This window comes from Heterocephalus glaber, unplaced genomic scaffold (genome assembly GCF_053883595.1).
Source record: "Heterocephalus glaber isolate CG9 unplaced genomic scaffold, H.glaber_assembly_v1.0 deba00001550, whole genome shotgun sequence".
NCBI lineage: Eukaryota > Metazoa > Chordata > Mammalia > Rodentia > Bathyergidae > Heterocephalus > Heterocephalus glaber.
The window spans coordinates 13,577,278-13,601,938 of NW_028258343.1; the positions used below are offsets into that span (position 1 = coordinate 13,577,278).

The following is a 24,661-nucleotide window of genomic DNA, read 5'->3' on the forward strand; positions in this document are numbered from 1 at the left end:
CTTGGTTTAATAAATTATTCACTTGTAGCACTTCTGCTATATGTTCTATGTGTCACTTACCCAGAAATCAAATAAGAGTGGGCTTTTTACTAACAAGAATGAGACCTTCACTCTGCCTCCACCTTAGAAGCCAGCAAATTATTCAATCTTTTAATCCTCGGGTTCTTCATTTTAAAAATAGGGCTAGGGGCAATACATCCCCCATTAGATTATTGTAGAGATCAATGATAATGGACATAAATAGGCAGATCACCATGCTTAACACATACTCAGTGCTCAATAATAACTATCTTATCATTATTAGCAATCCCAGCCAGCTCTGCACATCTTCCCTAGCCCTAGAAAAATCTGAAAAATGATAAGACGTGATATAAAATATAATTAAATAATGTGGACCTTTTTATTTTCCATAAACTTTCCTGGAGCACATTTTATTGCATGAATTAAAGGAAGATGCTTCCTTACCAATATATTTTGAAATATTACAGGAAAACAACCCACTGATTGGAATTAATACAATGCCTTCCCCCCCCCCAGTTTAGCTGGTTTGTCACTTGACAAGTTACAAACTCTTCAGTATTGTGACAAACTGAGATTTAGAATTAAGTGTGAAACAAACTGCAGATATAAAGAGATATTGGTAATTGGCTGTGTTTGTATGAGAGGAAATGAGGGAGTACTTGCTGGCCATATCACTTTATTTTAATATACTAATTTGAACTTTACAGATTCTAAGGTCATGTAGGTCATGTACCTGAATATAAGCTCCTAGGTTGTCAGTGTCCTGAGGGAAGGAAGGATATTTTTGCTTATCTTTGTGTTTCTGGCACATAATTTTACACCTAGCAGATAGTGGATTTCTGTTACTTGTTAAGGGAACAAAATAGTTTCTTAAACTGAAATAATCATACAGGCCTTGGATGACTGCATGAACTATTAAATAAGAGCTTCATGAAACTTATGTTTATGAATTTTAAAGCCAAAACTTAATATGCCATTTATGACCCCTGGTTTTATTACAATAAAAATTAAGACAAAGATTAGATGGAATGAAACTGAAAAGTCTATAACGCATGCCTAATGGTCTGAATAAGACCAAGGACAGAGTGTCGCCATAGTGACAATAGTAGGGCTGTTATGCACAGAGTCAGTGTTAGTGTGTAAGAGGAGGTTATTTGACACAAAAGTGGATGCAAGTACTTCTCAACTCAGGTAGAGGGGCTGCATGAAGATTTACAGGGAAGCTAGGCCACAACTGAGCAGGCTGCCAATGGTGGAGAGGTGAGAACAACAAGCGAAAACACCTTCACAGCACAAAGAAATTGAAGATGCATTTTAATAATCTGAAAGCAGAGAACAATAGGTGACAATATGACAAAGAGCTAAGTTATTCTATGGACCTGTTAAGAAATGGGCAAAATTGGTTTCTCAACCAAGATCCTCATGCTAACCTTTTTAAAAAACAAAACAGAACTGTAATTATACCTATTTAACATGGTTTCACCTACAGTTTTCCAAATGTACCTTGTCTAGCACCCTTGTTTTGTTGTGGCAACATGCATTAACATTTCTGGCACAATTGTTTTGAATCCTATTTTGAAAACTGCTATTGTTCAACAACCCAAGAAAATTAACCATACATACAGCTCTGGTGGGAGTGAGGATAGAAGGGCTCACAAAAGTAGAGAACAATTCCCACAGAAACACAGTGAAGAAGGCAGGTGGGAAGGTGGAAAGAGTGGCCTAGAAAATGGCAGCGGTTGACCTAACGCAGTGAGGTAGTGGGGAGCCATTGTCAAAGATCCTGTTTTCGTATTTATGTCCTCTGATCTTTTCATGTTCTTCCACTGGTTGTACTCTTCTACTTATGATCTTTAAAGTAATTGTAGAGTCATAAAAAAGTTAACAACGATATTACAGTTTTCCCTACTATTTATCACCTTATCATCTTACTTAATGCACTTCAAAAAAAATTTTATGTCCTGCCCTTAATCACTTCTTCTGGAAGTCATGCTTTCTAACAGCTTGCTGTCCTCCTCCCTCTGGTTTTTACTGATGTGACACCAGCCACCTCAATGATACGACAGATAAGAGGATTGTTGAAGAATGTCTGTAGTAGTTGACACTGGGGCATTTCCCTGCTGCACCCACCTCAGGCTTAATAAAGGAGCCCCAAGAGAATACTTCATGGAGAAGAAGTTCTGGCTGGAAGGAGCCTGGGCCTTTACTGCCCAGTGGAGTGTTTGCTGTGGCCCAGAAACTTGCCATCCTGCCCTTAACTAGAGACACATGGCCCCTGCCCCATTGTAAAAATCACAGTTTATTGGAAGAACCTGACAAGTTCCCATGAAACTGAGGATGTGGGAGGTGAAACAGAAACTGGTTGCATTAAGCTGTGATGGAGGGGCAGAGAGTGGGCTGTGACTGAGGGAACAGACTGTAATTGCAGGGACAGAGGAAGGATGCATGGTTTCTGAGCTTGGGTCCATGATCCTCAGCAGAGAAGCCAGACCATGGTAATTTTGGAAAGCCCAGACCTCCGAGGACTGCCTGTTGTGGCAAAAAGGTACCAAGGAATTATGTGGAGTGCACCACTGGGTGGGCAAGAGATGAGAGAGAGATGGTAGGAGCCAGCATCATGGAAGGGTGGAAGGTGGAGGCCATTGCTGGGAGCAGAGAAACTATACAAATCCTGTAAGTGTCAATAGTTTCCATTCTACTATGGCAGGAGAACATTCATTGGACAGCCTTGGTGGAGAGAGCAACACCAGCTAAATTAAAAGAAATTAAATGAAAAGCCTTTGAATCTTCATCCCCTTTCCGTAGTTTCATCCTAGAGAAGTCAGGAGTAGCAGATTAGGAGAGAAAGTATAGAAGAGTGTTCTAGGCTGCATTGTGTCCCCACCTTCCCCCTCAATATTATCTCAGAAGGTAAATGTATCTGGGGACGGCTAGTTGAGGTGATGCCATTAGGGTGGGCCCTCCTCCAGGATGACTGGTGTCCTCACAAGGAGAAAAGCCTGGGACACTGTGGGAAATGGTAGAATTCAGCTATCTAGTTGTAAGAATTGAACACAAGAAGTTTCTTAACTGAGAAAATTAAGTCATTTCTGGGAAATTCCACAAGTCTGTTAAAAGAATGCCAGAAAACTTTAAGAGACCTCGTGAAAGTTTCACGGGAGAAAAACAGGTTTTCCTAGTTTTCTTATTTACCATTTCCTGGGATCAGAGGACCAGGACCCAATGACTCTACCGGTGGTGAGGGAGATACGACTCACTATGCACATCTGTGATGTTTGTGGTGGGCCGGTGGGCTTGATTTTGGCTGAAATCGTCCTGCTCTCTTGATACTATTTGATAAGAAGAGGGCTGTGGTGTGCTCTTTGATGTATGGGATTGGTGAACGGAAACAGGGGATTTGTGAATTCTACTGTAGCTTTTATGAGTCACTTAAAGTCATTTGTCACCAGAAGTTAAAATCAGAAAGACGATAGCCAGAATAACTAAGCTGCTTTTCTACATGTATAAAAGCCTTACTACTTCCCTTTGTGATTGTTGAACAGTGTCAGAGGAATTAAACTGCTGTTCGTCCCCCCAATCTGTCTCCTTTTCTTTCTTTAAAAGTCAGTGCTTTCTGGGGTCTCAGGTCTCCCTCTAGAGAGACCACCAACAGGACAGAGACACAAGGGGAGGAAGAAATGGCTGTGGACAAACCAGCGAGTAAGGCCTCAGAGGACATTAACTCCGCAAACCCCTTGATCTTGACCTCCAGCATCCAACATTGTGAGAAATTCCATTTCTGTTGCCTCTATCCTCCAGTCTGTGGTTCTTTCTTAAGGCATCCCAAAACAAAGAGCAAGATGAAGGAGGCAGCCAACATCTGCCACAGAATCCAATGTGGTATAGATGCTTGATGAATCTTAGTTCTCTTGTCCAGGAAAAACAAGCAATAGAACAGGAGGGTCTAAAGTACAACAATGCTGTGGGAATGAAGGTCGAGGTGGCAGAGACTGGTTGTAAAGAGAAAAGAGAAGGGTGAAATAGATCTGGTGACGGTTGAGTCTGACAGTAGCCAAACTGGCACCACTGCAGAAGTTAGGAGTCTCATGAGAATACAAGCATAGCACGGATGAGGATAAGAGGATGATTTGGACAAATTCAGAGGACTTTAGGGCATCATGTACTTGGGACAGGGAGCTCCAGCTGTGCTGATGATTTATTGTCATTGCTGGACAAGACTATAATGATACATTATATGTATAAATATATGATCATTATCTGACTTAGATGAAATATTGGGGAAAGTTTTATTTTCTCTGCACTAAAATTAAGTGAGATATATGTTATGATCCCAGAGGAATCTGAAACCAAGAAATTACTCTTCTATAATAATCTGTAGCTGTTGAAGCCTGGAACCAAACCTTGGACTCCTAATTCAGTCTCAGGTGTCCTCCCTAAATTATAAAAAGGGTGGCAGACCAGTTGCTTCCCCAGTGACTTAAAAATCGCTTTCTGCCCATCAATAATCTGTCTTTGCTTCAAGAAGAGAGAGATTCCATTTCATAATGTGGAAATACTTAGTGCTGACTGGAGAAGAACTATCATTAAATAACAAGAAATTTGAGGCATTTGATTCTTAAAACATAACTTTCTAAGTAATTTTTTCTTAGAAGTCAAAAGCTTCAATTTGACAGCAGTCAGGGCAGGTTATATCCACCTAAGTGCCATTAAAATATGCTCATTTTATTCCTTTCTGTCCTTTATGCTTGATTTACTCTAAACATCTTTAAATTATTCATTATACTGCAGGGAGATCACACAAAATGACTGTCATTTTACCAACAAATGTGAAGGTCTAGATGAAATTGCTGCTTTTCTAAGAAGTATAAGTTTAAAAAATTGAAAAATAAATTGAAAACCTGAATAGACCAATAATCACCAAAAAATTTAAGTGTGTTATCAAAGATTTACTTCTAAAAAATGTGTACTGCCCCGGTGAGTTAACAGGTATGTCCTTTCTATCTGACCTTCAAAGCATAGAGGGCTCCTATGTTATGTAAATTATTGCTGAATATGAAAAGATGGAACTCTTTCCAGTTTATTTTAGAAAACTATCAATTTCATATACCAAATCTGATATAGATAGCACAAAAATAAAACATACATCATTTTAGAAAACTAGCATATTTCTTATGCCAAATCTGATATAGATAGCACAAAAATAGAACATAGATGAATTTAATGTCTGAATATGGTGGTTTCTTAAGCAATGAGACTTTCATAGAATTTCTGTGCCAAATAATCCAAAATTTCTTACTTTTTCCTCATAAACTCTGCATTCCCATGCTCAGATGTGAAAGAAAGTTAAAGGAGCAGGAAGTGAATTTGAAACTTACGAAAAGCCCGAGGCAGAAGGTAAAATGTGATTGTAAATGAATTCAGAGGAGTTTAGAAATGACTTGCAAATTATTAAAACAAAGCTTTCAGTATGACCGTGTTTTGTGGAATATCAGCACACAACATTAAAACTCATGATTACCAGTCAATGCGCTGTCTACAGACCCAGATTTTTTGGAACACGACACTCTCCACTTCAGCTCATTTTGTTTGCATTCAGAGGATGACTCTCCATCCCCAGTTCAGCCTGATACAATATAGTCAAGTCAGTGACTGTTCCTTAATCTCATCTAAGACAATCTATTCTTTCTATATCATGCTTAGAAAATGTGATTCAGTGGCGAGTGGGTGGCAATACCAACAAAGCTGACTCGAAATTAAAAGACGAAGATTGTTGAACTTTGGTAGGAAAGCATTCAAGATCAGACCAATATGCTCTGGCTACAAGCTCTCTTGCAATATAACTTGTCATCTTGCCACTGAAAGGTGGGATCTGTTTTCCCTGCCTTCAATCTAGGTTGACTATGTGACCCGTTTCTTTTTGAACTTTTTACTTGAAAATAAGTTTGTCTCATGGAAGAGTTGTAAACATAAAACAATGGGTTACTTTCACCCAGATCTCCCTAAAGGTAACAGATTCCAAAACCAAGGTACATTTTGTGGTATAGTTTGCTCAGTGGTGCTGCATCATTTCTAGTGCTGAGCTTCCATGCAGTAAAGAATGCCAGGAAGTTACATGGAGAAGCCTCCTTAAGCCCCCAACCAACAACCCCGATGGAACTCCCACATGGTAGCTACCACCAAGTGCCAGAAATGTGAGTAAGGCCATTTGGCCCTCCCAGCCACCGTAGCACACCACCTCAGCATGCAGAAGAACCTGGACAATCCATAGAGATTTTAAGTTGTCATTGCTTTACGCCACCACATTTTGGAGTCATTTGCTATATCCCCATAGGTAACTGAAACACTAGCTCGATAAATTACTTCAATATTTATACTGTGTGCTTAAAACAAAAATAAAAATGAAAACCAAAAACCAAAACCAAACCCTAATTCATGCAAGCTGGTTTACCAGAAAGAGAAAAGGATACAGAAAGACAGTTTTCATAAGCAATGTTCTGTCCTTCTAGTCTCTCTTATTGTCAGACTAAATATAAAGCAAAGATGCTATTAAGTGACAACCCCTCAGCTATAGCAATAGAAACTTCTAGAATTAATATGACTAATGAAGAAAGGCCAATAAAAAGCCTTCTAATTTGATGTGAATTAAATATGTAAATGTTAACTTATTCAGAAATCATATATAAAAAAGAATCTATAGGCACCTGTATTAATGAGGTTAGTCACACAGTTCCTCTAAGTTAAACTGTGAAACTAATTAATAGTTTAAAAATGTCAATTAACAGAATCTTTAGAGAATTTTTCCTCTGTTGTCTACCTTAGAAGCCAACAAGTTTTTCTGTTAAGAGCCAAGGAGCCTAGGGTTTGTAGGCCAAGAACTAAAATAAAGGACATTAGTAAGGTACTTATAATAATAATGATAATAATTTTTATTGATAAAATTGAAAGTATATTAACAATTGAGTAATCTTTCTTTCTTTGCAGTACCGGGGAAGCCATCCTAGAGATGTTCAACCACCGAGCAACATCTCTGGCCCTGTATTTTATTCTCTTTTGAGACAGGATCTTGCTAAGTTGCCCAGGCTGGCCTCAAACTTGTTACCTTCTTTCCTCAGCCTCTTGAGTAGCTACGATTACAGGTAAGTGCCACTGCACTAAGATTTTTGTCATGCAGATCTACTAAAAAGAAGAATTAAAAAAAAAAAGAAAAAGAAAAAGAAAATTTTTTTTGTGTGTGGGTAACTTTATAATTGGCATTCAAACGTCAAAACTATTCTTAGCTAATGGGTTGTATAAAAACAGACAAATGAAATAACATCAAATGGCCCAATGTAAAAAAATCAATGTTCCAAAAGTAGAGGAGAGTGAAGCAGAAGAAATATCGTAAAATACAGTGGCTGGAAATTTTCAGAAACTGATGAAGGACATACAGCCACAGATTTAAGAGTTTTATATAATGTAAGAAATAGAGAGAGAGAGAACACTTGCAGCAAGGACAGGCTTTACTGAGATAAAGACCTGACAGGGGCCGCTGGCTCCCAAGTGCCAGAACAGCAGCTCTCTTACACAGTGGGGGTTTATAAGGGGCAGCAGAGAACGAGGAAGCTGGAATCTTCTGGGATCAGGTCATCTATCTTAGTTCGTGGTCACTGGTCCATTTCGTGTTTGCCTGTTTCCCTATCCTTCTGGAGCCTGGTCTGGAATGGTCTATTCTATAAACAGGACTGAAGCCAGGACAGGTAATTAGGGGTACTCATACTTTTACAAAGCTAAAACAATGTGGGGCAGGGTGAGAAGTCGTGGGAAGATGTCCTTCAGACTTTCCCTTACAGCTAACCCCAAGTAGCATAAGGAGAAAGAGCCCCATTAAGCACATCACAGATCAGCAGAGAACAAAAGCTGAGAGAATTCCAGGCCAGCAGAACTAGTGAGATTCTAATGACAGTTCTTTGGGCTGAAGTCATCTCAGACAGAAGTATAGATCTTTGGGAATGAATAAAAAGCACTGGAAAGAAAAATACAAGCAAATATAAACATTTTTATTAAAATTTGATTGAGAAAAAAAATCTTTTCAATAAATGATGTTGAAATGAAAGCAGTGGTATGTACCTGTGATCCCAGTGACATGAGAGGCTGAGGATCACAAGTTCGAGGCCAGGGGGGCAATTTAGTAAGATCCCACCTCAAAAAAAAAAAAGATGTTGCCCCAACTGGGTATCTGTAAAGAAAAAAAGTTGAGCTTTTTTCACACCATAGACAAAAATTAATTTGAAACATCTTGGACCTTAATGTTAAAACTAAAACTAGAGAGTTTCAAGAAGAAAACGAATATTTTTTGACACTGAGATAGGCAAAAAATTATCAGGTAAGGCACTAGAAGAATAATCACCAAGGAATCCCAATTACGAGTAGGATTTCAGCAAATTTTATATTTCCATAAGATCTTCTAGCACTACTTTAATTTTTCAGGTTTCATAAGCAGACATTGCCAGGTGTGGTAGTGGATACCTTATAATCCCAGCTCTTGGGAGGCCAAGCCAGGAGGGTTGCCATGAGTTCGAGGCCAGACTGGGCTACACAGTGAAACCAGTTTCAAACATAAATTAATTAAATTTAAAAAGTATGTCATAGGTCTCAACTTGGACTTAGATGTTATCCTATGTCTTCATGGCCGTAGCTATGATTTAGCGACAAATATTCTCATTATTCAATCCTGTATTGTTGTGCTCTCTTTATTTCCTTGCAATTCTGCTTGTAAATCGGCCTTTCCTGTTCTGGGCTCATTTCTGTCTTGCAACAACCTGCTCGTTGCTATCAACATTCTGTCTTGAAATCTTTCTAATTCCACAGGTCCATTAGGTACATTTTCTGCCTCCCAAGGTATAGAAGATGGTAATTTATCTCACTGTTTTGCCAGTACACAACACAGATTGTAAGTTTTCCAGCTGCCTACCCTGAGGTTCATATCACCCACTTCCTAGTCCCAGTGAGAATACTGCATGGGTGAGGTGCTTTCACAGGTAACGTCACACTTGTGGTATCAATGTCTGAATCCATCCATTCTTACCATATAGTAAACTCAAGATCCCAGTGCCTTACAATGAACATTTACTGTCATCTCCGCAGGTCTGTCTGTTGCTGTAGTTCAGCTCATTTAGGATGGGCTTTGCTATGCCAAGCTGAAATCCATTTCTAGTTCAGTTTACTTCTTTTACCATATTTTCATTCTCAGTCTTCTAAAAAGGGCTACCAGCTACCTGGAGTGTGCACTTTCTATGGTAATTAGAAGAAACACATGTGAAGACTTTCCTTGGATCACATACGTTGACGTCCCCATGGCCAGATAAGGTCACATGGCCAGCTCCAAAGTCAACAGGGTGGTGAAGTAGATTCCACCACCAAGACAAAGTGGAGAGGGCCAGTTCCCTAAAGGAATGGGTGGACGAACTGGAAAAGTTATCCACTCTCCAAAAACAAGGGGAACAATTTAAATTAGAATATACTAACTCCATTTCCAATAAAATCAGAAACAAGATCAGTGATAACCGTTGTCAGCAATAATAGCTAATGTAGGGTAATAAGACAGCAATGTTAGCCAGTGCAGCATGTGAAAATGTGACCCATTATCTGAGTAAAAAACAGGTGATAAAATGAGCTGAGTCAGACAAAGTCATATTCAGTGAATAAAAGGGCCAAATCGGCATTGAAATCTTTGTACCTCAAATCTTACTTACTACTGTTTTTTTTTTTGTTTAACCATTCTAGGCACACTAGATTAGTGATGACCCTTTACCAAACTTAGTTTTCAATTCAAGTTGTTTTTCTGAAGACTACTTACCAAATTCCCTTGGAGTGGTTTGTAAAGCCGTAAGGAAGGCATCTCTGGATTCTGAAATCCCTGAGCAGAGTAACACCTTCAAATTCCAAAGCAAGATGTTCCCCCAGCTTTACATATAATTCCAGAAATACATAGGATGCTTAGAGGGCTCTATTCAGACTCAAAAATTGGGTACAGGAAGTGTAGGGGAGAAGGAGACAGAACATGTTTTTGTTTTGGGGGGAGAGAGGGAGAGAGAGAGAGAGAGAGAGAGTTCATTACAACTTTACAAAAGTTGTTTTTTTTTAAAACAGGTTCTAAAAAGCCTTCGAAGCTAAAGTTCATGACAAGTATTGGAATGTGCACTGATGAATCTTTAGGAAAGAGGAGATAACAGAGACTTGAGAATTCTCACATGGCCACACCTAGACTGTCTTCATGCTGCTAACAAAGGACACCACTTACTTTTATGAATGAGTCACCCTCGTGGGGCTTCTGCTATCCTCTGGCCCCTTTCATTTCTCCTTGTTAATTTCTAGTATCTGGAAATAAGGTAATAAATTAAAAATGGCTCAAAGCTCCCCTACCAGTCACACTTTGCTTTTAAACAATTGTGAAACATTAACACTCAGGTCATTCAGCTGCAAAGCCACCAGGAGGCAACAACCCACTGCCATGCTGCCCCTACCCAGATGCAGCCCAAAGCTTGGAAGCTCATTTCACATTCCATCCCTGCCCTCCCTTCAGCACTCCCTTTGGATTCCTGAGAGCCAGAAACCTGCCACATTTACTCAAGCAAGTAGGCTCTATATATAGAGGGCATTTGAGAACTGAAATCATCACCCTGAATCATGAGTGTAGCTTTTCCTCCAGGGCCCCCTTAACTACAGGAAGTTATTTTTGAGAGCTGCACAAGGCGTCAGGGCAAAGCAAAGAGAACATAGTACTTGGAGGGCAAAGAGGAGCATAATATAGAGACAAAATCGACCAATGAAATGTGAAAAGGAGGGCAGTCTTCCGACTGTGTAGGACTCAGTGGTCGATCAAGCAAATGTCTCCGCAGACCCACTTTATAAGACCCAGAGAAGTGAGATGGAAACCAGTTGAATTGTGTATGTTGCAATTTTACAATATTACCTCACCTTTGCCTCACATGGAAATTGTGCTCTCTAATGCATTTCACTGGAGTCAAACAAGACTTTATTCCTGAGCTTATTTTGTTTTTATTTGACCACCATAGCCAGCATCTGGGAGCTCACGCTACTTCTTACAGTCCTGATTTACCATCTTGTTTAGACAGAAAACTCAGAGAGAAATATATATGTACCAGAAAATATCAAGAGAAGCAAAATGAGTCGCTGGGAGAACCACATCCTTCAAAGTTGCTTGTGATGGTGTAATTATTTCCTTGATGTTTAAGCATATTTCAACTCTGCAAAGATTTAGAATTGATTACAGAAATGTGTATGTGAATCAAAACACAGTATTGCTATTTGTAATATTGTACATTAAAAAAATATTTATACATTTGTTAAATTTCCAAGAATTTGGCCAGAGTAGCACATCAGCTTTGTATATCAAATTTAAAATGTGTAACTGAATAACTTAGACTTGTGATTTTAAAATGAAATCTTACTAAGTTTACACTTTGAAAGCTTTCTGTCCTCCTTGCTCAGCCTCCCAGATTGTTGGTGTTATAGATACGAGCCACCGCATCTGGCTAGTTTTTTGTATTTTTTAAAGTATTTTTATTTTTATTTTTTTGGCTAAGTCATACAGTTTATGTGCTTAGAAAAAAATTATATAGAACATAAATATATATATATATATAATTTATGAATGAATTTAACATATTTGAAGACATTTCACTAAGTTTCCAAAACAGAACCAAACACTCTTGAAACCCAGGATTTTTCCTAATTTAAGCTCCCTACAAAAGGAGCTCCGCATGCCATCATTTGCTAAGAACTATTTTTATTCTTCCTCTCTTGAGGACTTGTCTGAACTGTTTTAAGAAGTATGACAGGTCACTGCCAGGGGCAAGAAAAAAAGGAAATTCTCTTGTAACAAGGTGAAAGGAGTCTGCTAATTACCAGCCAAGGAGATGAGCTCAGCAGTTTCTGCCCGGAAAAGCACCAGTACTGTCAGTGTGAGCAGCTTGGTGTTCCCCACACCTACTCTGCTCCTTCAGCTCAGGGTGGAGCCCTCTGCACGGGGCCTCTGGGTGGTCACCTGAGGGCAGAAAGACCAGGTCTTCTCTTGTGAGTGACAGACAGCAGCAGTATAAACCTTTCACCCTGGAGCACACAGGGCTTTCCCCCTCCACTCCCGAGATACCGAAGGGAGCAAAAGAAATTCCCTCGAAAGAATAAGGAAATAAGAAATTGTTACAAGAATCATCAAACGGGGACAGCAAAAAAATGGTTATGAGGAAAAGACTGATTTTTACAAATTCTTACTCCTTAAACCTACAGCACTCACTTTTGTGACTCAGTATGATGTGTGTTCCTGTGGTTTGCAGATGACATTGTAATAGATCTGAGAGGTCCAAAGGAGGTGGACCCTCTCATCAAGGAGCCTGCAATGTGGAAAACATGATGCACACCTGCAACAGGAGGCTCAGGTGGAGATGTGCAGGTTATTACAACAGGATTAGGTTAAGTGTAGTAATGCTGAGAACAGTGTCCATGGAGAGACCCACCTGATTTACATTTCAAAGGTGGGAGTTCAGAAGGGGTGAACTGAAACACAAAGGAAGAGTGTAAGTTTTAGGTGTCAGAAGTCAGATATTTTTTTTTCTTTTAGAAGTCAGATATTTTTATTTCAAGAATGTCCTGTAATTATTTTAAATTCTTTTATACAATATGAGTAAATGTATAACTATATATAAATTTTAGAACATATAGAATGGATAAAAGGAAGAATGGAGATGGATGCATGAGGGAGAGAGAGAGACAGAGATTGATTTTATATAAACACTTCCAAATGAAGTCCTCATCACAGTTTCTAACATACAGATATGCTGGTAATACCAACTACTATTGTGATTTCCAGGATGCATCCCTGACTTTATAAGCACTGGGTTTCATCAAAGGCCCCACAATGGCATCTAAATCTGCAGCAAAATCTCCAGTTGACAGGAGACTGGCTGAGGGAGAACTTACACAGAGTCCCAGTTCCATTAGCTGGAGCCCTGAGTCTAGGAAGAGACAGGCTTGGGTTTGGAGCCAGGGTAGCCAGACTCGGAGGCCACATGGTTGGCCGTTTCTCCATAAACTTGACTGCTCCTCGGAATACAAGTGCCTCAGTCACATCCCTCTTCCATGTCTTTGTCCCCATTCTGTCCTGGGCAAGTAACCACCTTTGCTCTCTCCCACTGCTCCTTTTTCCTGTCCCTAACTTATTATTCTTTCTCTTATCAGGCCCAGTCAAACTTCTTCAGAGAACAATCTATCCTGATTTGATTTCCTTCCATTTTTCTTTTATCTGCTTCAGTCTAATTCTGTGCTCTTTATTACCCACCCTGGTCCTGTTTATTTATAATAATAATAATTATTATTATTTGCTTTTTAAAAAGTATTTTTGTAAGTACTTGTGTTTAAGTACATAGTGATTACATTCATCATGGGGAGTTGGTGTATGTACATTACACATCTCAATTCTTTTTTCATTCTCTTCCCCCTCTTTCCCCCCTCCTTCCTTCATCTCTTGGTCCCTTTCCCTTTTGCAAAAGATCTATTTCCTTGTTTCCTATTACCTGTCTTTTCTTTTGCTCTTTACTTACACTTTGGGTTTCTCATATTAAAGAAATCATGTGACACTTAAGTTTGTGCGTCTGATTTATTTCACTTAACACTATGGTCTCAAGGTACATTCATTTTCCTACAAATGACTGAAATTTATCCCCCACTTATGTGTACACTTTGGTCTTTCTCTTAACATTGGAGACTCTTGGTGTGATGGTTAAGCTTAATTGTCAACCTGAGTGTATTAAGAAACTCCTCGAGAGTTAAGTGGGTTGAGGGAGTGCTGTACTCCTGAGTAGATTCACCCACTGATGTTCATAGCTGAAAATGCTGTTAGAAGGTGTGGCCCAGTTGCAGGTGGGTCACTGGGGCTGTCGAGAGCCTTTCTTGCTGGTGCTCTTCCCTTATGCTCTGTTTTTTGGCTGCCATCATAAAGTGAGCAGCTTTGCTCCACTGTGCCCTTCTACCATGGTGTTCCTGCCTTGGAACCAGCTGACCATGGATGGAATCTTTTGAAACTGTAAACCAAATAAAACCTCTCCTCCTGTAAGCTGCAGGTGTTGGGCATTTGATCCCAGTAGCAGAAACCTGACTAATACACCTGGCTCCCTTTACTTTCAGAGGACACCCTTTATAGCTTCCTCTCTGATGTCACTCCCATTCCAGGTCATTTTATTGGACCTACCCTACCATTCTTGTGTGCTTCCAGAAATGTGAAGATATACACCCAATCTGTGGTATTTATTAAGACATGCCTCTTTTCTTCTATTTCCTCTAGATTCTTCCACTAATTTTCCTCTATACTTCACTTTTCAATGTTGAGCTCAGGCTACCATGATTCTATTGACATGTGGATATGCTTCTATTCTCTTTGGCAAAGATACTCACTCTCAGGATCACTGGCACAGGATGACTGAGTATTAGATGATACTTTCATGTCACCAGCTACATGTCAACCTTCTCCTATTTCCTTCACTTGTATCTTTAATATTCATTTCCTCAGATTTTTCACTTTTTACAAAACATTGTCAATGTGGTAGATCTATGATATTGTCTAAGCAGATCCCCCTCCTGTTCTGGGAAATCACCCTGTCCCATGGTGTGGTGATGCCAGAATTTGCCATCTTCTTACAGATATACCACTCTGCCACAGTTGACTGGTGCAGGGGAGGCACCTGATCTCTACTTGGGCCAGTTTACTTTCTAACCAAAATTGAGAAACAGTAACAATCCTTCTTGCTAGGGGATGAATTACATTAAGAGTATGTCTTTAATTTCCTCAAATTTGTGAGTTTTGTAGTTTTCCTCTGTTATCAATTTCTGGTGGTGATTGCAAACTTGTAAAATGTATTGAGATTTATTTTGTGTTCTAACATATGGTCCTTCCCATATGTCTCATTTCCCATGAATGTGTTCTATGTGCACTAGAGAAAGATACCTATTTGAGTGGTTTGGGGGTGAGAAATCTTACATATGTCTTTTAGGTCTAGTTTGTTTATAGTTTCTTTGATTTCCTTATCTTTTTTCTAATCATTCTGCTAACTATAAAAAGCAAGGTATGAAAGTATCCAAGTATTGTTGTAGAACAGTCTATTTCTCCCTGTAATTCTACCAGATTTGTCTTATGTATTCTGAGGCTCTGTTGTTCAGTGATATCTTAGACTCTCTCATCACTGGGAGGAAATATCCAGTTCCCAAAACTTAAAGGAGGAGTGGTTTGTTTGGACTCACCATTTTTAGAGGTTTATATCCATAGTCAGCTGGCTCCAAGGCAGAAGGAACATGGCAGAAAGGCCTTGGCAGAGGAAATCTGTTCACGTCATGGTGGTCAGGGAGCACAGGAGAGAAAAAGAGAAGCCAGGGAGAGAGATAGACCCTTCCAGGTCACACCCCCAGTGACCCACATCTAGTCAGGCCCCATTTTCCAACAGCATACTCAGCTTACTTACTAGTGGTTGAATTCACTGGAGAGTATGGCATCCTCAAGATTAATCATCTTCCAAAAGCCCAACCTCAAAGTGCATGCAAGTTTTTGAAGGATATTCCAGATCCAAACCAAAACATTCCATCCCTGGCCCTTTAGAGATTCATGCACATCTCTTTATGCAAAATACATTTAATCAGTCTCTAAGAGTCACCAAAATTTTAAGAGATCCATTGCTGGAAGGTCCAAGTCCAAAGTCCTCTGAGACTCAGGGCAAACTCTTAGCTGTGAGTCCCTGTAAAAAATCTAAAAGAAATTTATATATTGCAGACATACAATAGCACAGGGTAAATAGTCTTATCATAAAAGGGAAGAATAAGGGATAGAAAGAACAGAACCAAAGAATTACTGAAACTCAATAGGAAAAACATTAAATTCTGTAATTCCATGTCTGCTGCTAGAGCAAACTGTGGCCAAATGTGAGCTCCAAAAGGGTGGTTCCACTCCTATGCCATTTTGTAGGTTGAAGCCCTCATGACTACTTTCTTGGGATGGCTTCACTCACTGCCTATGGCTTTCCTGAGATGTTCTGTGTTCCTGGCTTCTCCAACTTCCTGAGGTTTCCACTATACCTTTGACTTCACAGTAATCACTTTTTACACTGTCTTCTCAAGGGCTCACAGCCTGGCTTCCCAGGTCTTCTTCTGAAGTCTGGGTGGAAGCCTCCATGACCCCCACAGTTTTTGCATTCTACATGCCAATAAAACCATGTAGATGACACAGGTCTGCCACCAACACCAGCAGTAGACAGGTTCCCTTAGATCATGGCTGCAGAGGCTTCCCAGTGTCTAGATAGCTGAACATTGTGAACCAAATACTGGAAACCAATTCCCTATGTGGCTCTTCTCTAGCTCGGTGCCTTGGGACTGTCTTCTCAAAACAAAGCCTTTTACTTGTACCTTTAAGTTTTTGAAGATGAGATCTTGATGATTCCTGAGATGCCCTCCAGGCATCTTTCCTATTGTCCCGATCCAAAGTACTTGGCTTCTTTTTCTTTTTTTAAATGGCAGCAACATTTACTTGAAAAAGTAAAAGTGAAGAGTAAGAGAGAAATTGGGTCTGCAGAGTGAAACTGGGCCAAGTAAAAGAGAAAAAAAGCAAGATAAAAGTACACACTGGAGGACACAGGCAGGGTATTCTGAAGAAAGCCATGTTAACCACTTGGCTTCTTTCTAATACTAATCATTTCAGCAACCATGCTCTCCGTAGCCAAAACTTTATAGGCCCCAACTTTGCAGGTGCTTCCTTTTTAACCAACATCAACTTTTTCAAATTTTTCAACTCTCACTTTTGGTCCTGACTCTTATAATAGATATGGCTAAAGGCTGCCAGAAGTACCCCTGCCACAGCATGAATACTGGGTTTTCTTGAAATTTCCTCTGCCAGATTAATTAGTTTGTTTCCCTTAATCTCAGTCTTCAGCAAAGTCTCAGGACTTGGGCAAAATGTAAGCAAAATTTCAACCAGAACATAACACACATGGTCTCAAGTCCAACTGCCAATGGAATTCTTGTTCACAGTTGAAACCTCCTGAGCTTGACCTTTACCATCTCCATTTTTATCAGCATTCTGGTCTTCTGAGCTCTTACTAGTATCACACAACCATTGTACACAACATTTTAGAGCTTCTCTATTTTACATATCCAAACCTTTTCAAACTCCTCTCATGAACCAGTTCCAAAGACTTCTTAACCACATGCTCAGGTATATTTACAGCAATGACCTCATCTTGGTAGCAAATTCTGCCTTAGTCACTTTGTCATCACTGGGACAAAATACCCAACACATGCAATGTAAGGAGAGGTTTATTTGGCTCATGGTTTTTAGAGGTTTAAGTCTATAGTCAGCTGGTTCCAAGGCAGAAATGGCATGGTGGAAGAAGGGCTTAGGCAGAGAAAAGCTGTGCATGTTACGGTTCCTGGGAAGCAGAGAGCAAAGGAAGGACCTGGGAGGGGAGATACATCATTTTAGGTTATACCCTCTGTGGCCTGACTAACCAGGTCCCATCTTCCAACAGCACATCCAGCTTAAACTCACCAGTGGATGAATCCAGACACATTTAGTGCTGCACGATCCAATTACCTTCCAAAAGGCCTACTTCTGAGCTCATGAGTTTGGAGGAACACTCTAGATCCAAACCACAATAGGTATATATGTAATTTATTTGCTTAATAATGAAGGTTCTCTTTTTTTCATTCAGATACTTTAAGGAAACATAGCTTTTACCCAAAGATGCTCAGGAATTCTAATAATAGATTCCGTGGCCAAATGTTTTACAGTTTAATATTTAACCTAGAATTTAGGATTTGTAAAGTAGTTGCTACAATATAAAGTTTAGAAGCTTTGGTACAGTTAATGAATTCACATAAAGGGATACAGAAATATTTTTAAATTGCTAAAAAAATGATTAAGACAATGAGATGTATTTTTAACAAAATTGAAGCAGAAATCATTTACAGGAACCCATGCAGAACTTTTTCCTTTGTGAAAAATGTTGTAATATGCAATTTAAATATAAACAAAGCATTCTTTGTAAGCAATTATGTTCATAGTAATTGAATTTTATATATGTAAATAGTTGTTGTGATGTTTTTTGGTAATTCATAACCCAAAAGTTGAACCTTGTGTAAAGTATGTAAAAAGTGCATCTTATAGTTTTATTTCATTAAAAATTTTTTTTTTGTTTCCAGGCAGCAAAGTCAAAATTGCCATGCTCTGTGCCTTTGCACCTTCCTTAGAGTGTCTTCCCTTGAAGTTAATCCCAGTGCCCAGATGTGAGACCTGCTATTTCTTTAAAGAATATAAAAGATTAATTCCCAGTGCTGTTGAAGGTTTAAAGCAGCTTTATATAAAAATCAAGTGTCCTACTTGATGTTTAAGTATGGGCCATATTCTGATGCTACAAAGAGGTAGAAATAATCCCAGGGTTCTCATTTATAAATTATGCATTGGTCCGACTTGTTTCTATTTACTACCCCTGCTCAGTACATAATATCTCCACTGGAAAATGCATTTTCCATTCCCTGGAACATCCAGAGAGTAAGGGAGGGCTAAAAAAAGAGAGAATAGCCCAATTGTTCCCTTTTCTATCACAACCTCTCCCTAAAGCATGTATGAGAGAGAGAGAGAGAGAGAGAGAGAGAGACAGACAGACAGACAGACAGACAGAGACAGAGATCATTTCTAGTTACCTTTCACAGGAAGAGAAATTGCACCAGAAATAGGATAGAGGGCTGTGGCTCAGGTTCCCGTCACTATGTAAGAGGGTGGGTAGAGAACTGGGAGTGGGCTGCTCTGGCAAAGAAAGAAGTGGGTCAATGTGAGGAGAGCACAGGTAGCCTGAATTCTCCAGGGCATTGCTAAGCTGGAGCTGAACTGCATGGCTAATAAGCAGATAGACACGGAGAGCAAGAGGAGAGGGAGCACACGCTAAACCAGTGATGGGTAGGGGGAGAGGCAGGGATGGCCCAAACCTATGTATAGGTTTGGAAGAATGGACATCTGTATCGCACTTTAAGCTTATGCGTGCTTTCTTCTTCATTATGCCATTTATTTTCAGGCAACTGAATTATGTAAGGGGCAGATGATATCTCTTTGCCTAAATAATGCAATTATCTCCACTTATTTGTACTAGAGAAGAAATTGAGGCTTCCTTATGATCTAAATTTTCTGAAATACATGCCTCTCAGAGTTGTATTATTTCCATCTTCACCTCACCCAGACCTATTGAGGCTGGAGCTGAGTGTGTGACAGAGAGAGATGGCTGGCCTTATAGGTTGTTTGCAAGAAAATGTAGCTTTCTTTAAACGTGATGGGAAGAATATGGTTAAATTTCTGATTTAGAATGAGATGAGCAAACTATGATCTGTGGGCCAGATCTGGCCTGTAGCCCATTTTATAGTTTTATTGAGTCACATCTGTGACCATTTAGTCACATGTTCTCTGTGGCCGATGTTGTGCTACAACAGTAGATTGAAGTAGTTGCAGCAGAGATCAGGGTCTGGAAGTCTGAAACAATTATTATCTGACCCTTTACAGAAAGTTTGTCAACTTCTGTCTTAGAAAGATCAGTCTGACTGCAACATTTATTGGAAAGAACTAAGATAAGAGACAGGAAGCCCATCAGTCTCAGTGAGAAAAGATGGGAGTCTGGAGACAGCTTGGAACAATGGCTATGAAGGGACATGCCCAGGTTTCCAAGATGCCACGGTGAAGGCCAGAGAAGACTTGGTGATTATATTTGTGAGTTGAGAAAATGAAAAGACAGGAATAGTTCCCATTATGCTATAATTTTTAAGGTGGGAATGAGGGCATAAGATTAGATACCTCATCCCTAGAGAGAATGCAGAATGACAGACAAGGCTTCTGGGAGAACCACAAAGAACACAGATGTACAAAGGCTGGGTGAGTCCGGGGTTCTCAGAGGAGACACGGAGCTCTCTGACAGGTGAGAGGACAGTCAAGGGTCAGCAGTATCAAAGACAACTCCAGATGAAGGTGGGGACTCAACATTGCCGTTGGATTTGTCTCTTGAAGGAGCAATTTCTGGGGACAGGTCAGGGGCACACACTAGACTCTGGTGGGTGGAGGAATGCCTGAGAAGTGAGGAAGTGGAAAGCAAAGTAGACACAGCACTTCCAAAATGGAAAAAAGATGCAGATAGCAAGGTGGCTGAGGGAGACCCAGGACTGAGTAAGGATTGACCCAGGATTGTTTGCTTTTTAATAAAGCAGCTCTGTGGGTAAGGTTAATTAATGAGGACAGAGAAGCTGCAGATACAGTATGGAGGGTGACTGTGGAAGAAGCAGAAGAATCTAGAACAAGTAGAAAATAAGACCATGTATTGTGAGTGAAGAAGGGAGCTGTAGAATTGATGGTTTAGTCATTCAAAATAATAGAGAAGAGAAAGATAATGGGAAATCCAGAATTTCCAGTCAATAGCAATGGGCTAGCTGGAGATCTGTGAGTTGCATGATTTTTCTCCTACTGATTGAAAAGGTTCAGTACAAAGCTTAACACAAAATTCTAGAAATGAGAATTTGCAAGAAGTCAGAAGTCCATCTGAGAGAAAGTGATAGCTAAAGATTTTAGGACAAGGATCATCTATCTATTCTACCATTTCTGTGAATATTCTAACTTTTGGTTTAATCAAATTAGGGTTCCAAAAGACTACACATGTCTCACATGTAGCAATTTAGCCCCTCATAGACATGTCTTCATTAAGTGCCATTTTTAATCTTACAATTTCCTCTACTCTAGACAATGAACCCCAACTCTACCTTGGTCTTAAGATGCATCAAGCCTAGGATTCTTAAGATTTCTAAGATTTGGTTGAGTTTGAGTCTATCTGGAGGGGTGATGGGGAAGAATCTAGGAGTTTTTTATGTGAGCTTTTAGAGGAGCCAGATGGGAAACACCTCTTAAGGGATGAAAGAATCTATTAGCAACATCTTGAATATTGATACAAGCAAAGTTCATCAATTGTTATTTTACAAATTCTCTATAAACACAAGGTATCAGAATTATTGATTATATAAATTGAGGGCTCGCTTCTTAGGAGTCAAGCACTGTTCTAGGTCTTTGACCTAAATGGTCCCAATTAATCCAGCAACATTTTAAGGAAGTACCGACATTCCTTGTTTAATGACTGAGTTACAGCCATGTGAATAGTTCATTAAATGGATTGGTCCCTAAACAAGGAACAGTATGTCCATTACAATATTCAGAACAAGGAAATGGTCAAAAGAAACTCCAACTTGATAACTTTGCTTTTATTTGCATAACTCTTACATGTAGCGCTATAATGTGTAACAGAACACAAAAGTACAGTATTGTACTACACAGCACAATCAGGAAAAATTACAGTACCAAATAAACAAATTGTACGGTACAAAAAAAGACATTAAAGCTCTAAAAACAAGATGTAAAGAAAAAAAGATGGGTCCTAAGTTCAAATGGGTCATAAATCCAAACAGTCGTTAAACAGGTAAGTCGTTAAATGAGAAATATCCGTATTACTATTGTTCCCCTTTAATAGATGAAGAACTTGATACTTGAGGCCCTAAGTATCTTCCTTGAGATCACATGGCTTGTTAGAAGCACCAGGATTTACACTGTTGAAGGCAAAACTACCCTTGATGCCTCTTAGATGGAAGGAACAACCCACAGTCAGATGTACAGGAACATTCTGAAAATTTCTACAATTCAGCTTGTTTCTATTTTAGGTCTCATCCTAGAACTTCTTTGTGTATTTAACCCAAGTCATTTCAAGGCTTTTACTTCTTCTATATAGTTTATTTTAATTTTAATTTTTTTGGTACCAGGGATTGAACTCAAGACCTTGTGGTTGTGAGGCAGGTGGTGGCACCACTGAGCTAAATCCCTGGCTCTTCTATATAGTTTATATCTAGATGCTCCTCCAAAGTCTCATATGCTTAAATGTGAGGATTTTGTTTTGACTTTTTTTTGGGACCAGGAATCGAACTCAAGGCCTCATCAGGCAGACACTGTGCTGCTGAGCTACATCCCTGGCCTATCAAAGGTGAGCATTTGGGAAGGCGACTGGATTATGGGGGTGATATAGCTGATTTGCAATTAGAAGGGAGGTTCTGGTTGGAGGAAGTAGGTTACTGTGGGGGTGACCTGGAAGGATGCATCTCCTTTCCTCACTGTTCCCTTGACTCTGCTTCCTGGACGCCATGTCGTGAGCGGCTGTTCTCCTGCCAGGCCCCTCTGCCACCGTCTCCTGCCTTGGACCCAGCCAACTATGGACTGAAACCCTTACAATATTTGAGGCAAAATAAAGCTCTCCTTCCTAATTCATGGGTGTTGGGTATTTGTGACCCAGTGACAAGGAAGGTGACTCAGATGCCTTTCATCCCATTGTGCCAGTTAATGACAGTGTTTGGTGGCTTACATGTCTCCCAGGCTTTGGAAGCTCCTGGATCTTAGTAATCTGTCCACACTAGATATTACTAGGACAGCTGTTGTCAACCCATTCAATGTGGCCCCTAGGCCATAAGCCAAACTTTTATCAGTAAGATATAACCATTTCATTTACCCTCACAGTAGTTTGGAATGTAGAATTAGATTGCCTTTGGCCAGGGTCATACTCTAGAGTTCCACACCAGCCCTGTTAATTTTCCATGTACACCAGCCCGAACCTGCCTCTCACACTTATGGTACTCACCAGAAACCTGGACACAATGATCGATGATCCTGTCTAGAGAGGCCACAGAGACTTTGCCTCCGAGGTCTCACCGTAGAAGGTGAGCTCTTAGTCTCATCTGCTCCTGAGCAGTCTTTTGACCTCTCTAGAATTCCACCAGGTGGCAGAGCACAAGGTTTCCATCTCTCTCTACAGTCCTGAGCCCTGGAGAACATTTTTCATCTTGATGAATCCTTTGGTCCCCATGCTTATAAAGTTGACTTAGCCTTGACCCACACATTTTCTTCTCCCTGCAGGGCTTAGGATTTGGAAAATAAAACCTGAATTTCTAAGTTTATCCCATCCTTTCATCTCTAGAGGCAGACTTAGGCACCGTTTCAACAGAGGGTACAGGGAGGTGGAAGGGCAGAATAACGTAGGATAAGAAAATCCTAAAATGGTATTTTGCCACTTTGACTTCCGTGGAAGATAAATTCCACTTGAGTATAAGGGACAAAGTACAGAAAAAGATCCTTGGGCGATTTGGGTGAGCACTCTAGTGACATCCTCTGGCACCAGCCCTCCGATCGAAAGAAGAGAATATGTAAACCACAGCAAAGTAGACTGAATGTCCAAGAGAGTTAGATGCTGAAAAAGAATTGTGCATTCACAGCCTCCTCACCCAAGAGGGCTTGTACAAACCTCTTTCCCACACATGTGTGGTAGCATGCCGAGGGCCTTCCCATTTGCCTGGGAAAGCACTCTCTGGTGGCATGAGATCACAGAGTGCTGACACCATTTCATTCACGGTCCTCTCTATAAAATGTGCTATTTTGACCACATCCAAGTTTTCCTGGGGGAGCCACTTCCTTTTTACATTTCAGGTCAACTTTCTGTCTCTTCTGACCCAAGATGGCAGCTGTTGGTTACAGGGTTCTTGCCTGTAAGTAAGTTCCAGAGATCTAATGTATGGCATGGTGACTATGGTTGATAACAATGTGTATGCTTGAAATTTGCAAAGAGAGTAGAATTTAGGTACTTGCAACACACACACACACACACACACACGCACGCACACACACACACACACACACGGTAACTATGTGAAGTGATAAATATGTTAACTAACTTGATTGTGGCAATCATTTCACTGTATATTTATATGTCCAGACATCACTTTGAACATCTTGACTATGTATATAATTTTTATTTGTCATTTATACCCAAATAAAGTTGGTGAGGGAACAGGTATATGGAGAGTTTAACATGGCATTTTTTAGGTCTATTTTTATCTAAGTGTAGCTTTAGAAAGTTGCAACTCATGAGTCTCTAGTCTCCAGTCCTTTCCCTGAGATGTTTTCTGCTGAAAACAAGTGACAATTGCTATTTCTTCTACAAATATATACTATTAAAAGGCCTAGTTTAGCTTTCATTTTAAGACAGTGCTCCTTGTACTAAGTTGTACGTGAAAATACAGTGGTCCTGGGGTGGCTGCAGGGCATTTGTTCTAGGACACCTTCAAGATACCCAAGTCTGTGGAGCTCCATCCCTTGTATAAAATGGCATAGTACCTGCACACATTGTCCTGTATACTTTAAATTGTCTCTAGATTACTGATAAGACCTAATACAATGCCTAAATATCACTTCATTCTCATGAATTCAACATTATATTTGGAATACGGACAATTCAAGTTTTGTTTTTTGGAACTTTTTGGATTTTTTTCGTTGTTGTTGTATATTTACCGTCCACAATTGGCCAAGTTTGAAGATGTGGAAACTTTGGACACAGAGAGCTTCCTGTCTTCCAGGCCCATAGCCTAGGCTCAGAAGAATAGATCTTAGAGACTGGAGGCCCCCGAAGTGGGCTGTGTGCGAGTGTTGGGATAGGTAGAAGGTATGACAGAGAAGGTGAGGGTCTAGGTGGGTAAGCAGAGTTTAGCTGCCTGG

The 24,661-nt window shown here is 39.9% G+C and overlaps 1 pseudogene across 1 annotated transcript in view; it reads left to right on the forward strand.

The window, feature by feature from the left end:
• Positions 1 to 18,127, forward strand: part of LOC101703004 (protein FAM204A pseudogene) — a 65,770-nt pseudogene extending 47,643 nt beyond the window's left edge. Inside the window, exons 6-8 of the transcript XR_015442545.1 lie at positions 5,352 to 5,415; positions 7,003 to 7,157; positions 10,150 to 18,127. The product of XR_015442545.1 is annotated as a protein FAM204A pseudogene (transcript). The remainder of the gene's footprint in view (positions 1 to 5,351; positions 5,416 to 7,002; positions 7,158 to 10,149) is intronic.
• The last annotated feature ends 6,534 nt before the right edge of the window (positions 18,128 to 24,661 follow it).